Source organism: Phoca vitulina, unplaced genomic scaffold (genome assembly GCF_004348235.1).
Source record: "Phoca vitulina isolate PV1807 unplaced genomic scaffold, GSC_HSeal_1.0 scaffold5, whole genome shotgun sequence".
In the NCBI taxonomy this organism is placed as follows: Eukaryota; Metazoa; Chordata; class Mammalia; order Carnivora; family Phocidae; genus Phoca; species Phoca vitulina.
In genome coordinates, this window is record NW_022589708.1 from 55190616 (window position 1) to 55191605 (window position 990).

Sequence of the window (990 nt, forward strand, 5' to 3'; positions counted from 1 at the left end):
TTTTTATTTTTTTAAAGATTTTTATTTATTTATTTGACAGAGAGAGAGGGAGAGAGCATACAAGCAGTGGGGAATGGCAGGCAGAGGGAGAAGCAGACTCCCTGCTGAGCAGGGAGCCCAACATGGGGCTCGATCCCAGGACCCTGGGATCATGACCTGAGCCGAAGGCAGACGCTTAACGACTGAGCCACCCAGGCGCCCCTCTAAGGGATTTCAGAGCTCTGTGTCAGATGCTCCTATCGCTCAAGAAATTACAAAGATCTTAGGAGCTAAGGACGACAATACATATTTCAAAAAAGATAATATATTGGAAAACACTTTGCAAAAGTGTGAAATTGTGTATAAGGAAGTAAGGAATAATTAGTAGTACCGACATCTGGCTAATTATAGGATCCCCCGGTCTTAGTTTCTGGCTGACGGGGCCTTCAGTTGGAAACCTGTGGTCATTTGTTGAACAGGTTATCACTAGGGCCAGTGGCCTGTAAGACGGTGGTTCTCATCCCTGGTAGTGCATTAGAATTACTTGGAAAACTTTAAAAATCCTGATGCTCAGGCATACTCCTGATCAAAGATATTAGGACCTCTTGGGTGGGACACAGGCAGCAGAAATTGTTAAAGCTTTCCAGGTCATGCCAATATGCAGCCAAGATTGAGAATATTTGTCTTTTTTTTTTTTAAGATTTACTTATTTATTTGAGAGAGAGAGCGCGCGCGCGTGGGGCTGGGGGGAGGGGCAGAGGGAGAGAATCTCAAGCAGACTCCCTGCTGCACACAGAGCCACATCGGGGCTCAATCCCACAACCCTGAGACCATGACCTGAGCTGAAACCCAATGGGATGCTCAACCAACTGAGCCACGAGGGGCCCCCAGAATCTCCGTTTTAAGGGATTAACAAGAAGAGGATTTTTCAAAATAGTAGTGAAGAGAAGCAATTTGATGCCTTTTAAACATTTTGTTTAAGTAATCTCTACACTCAGCATGGGGCCCAAA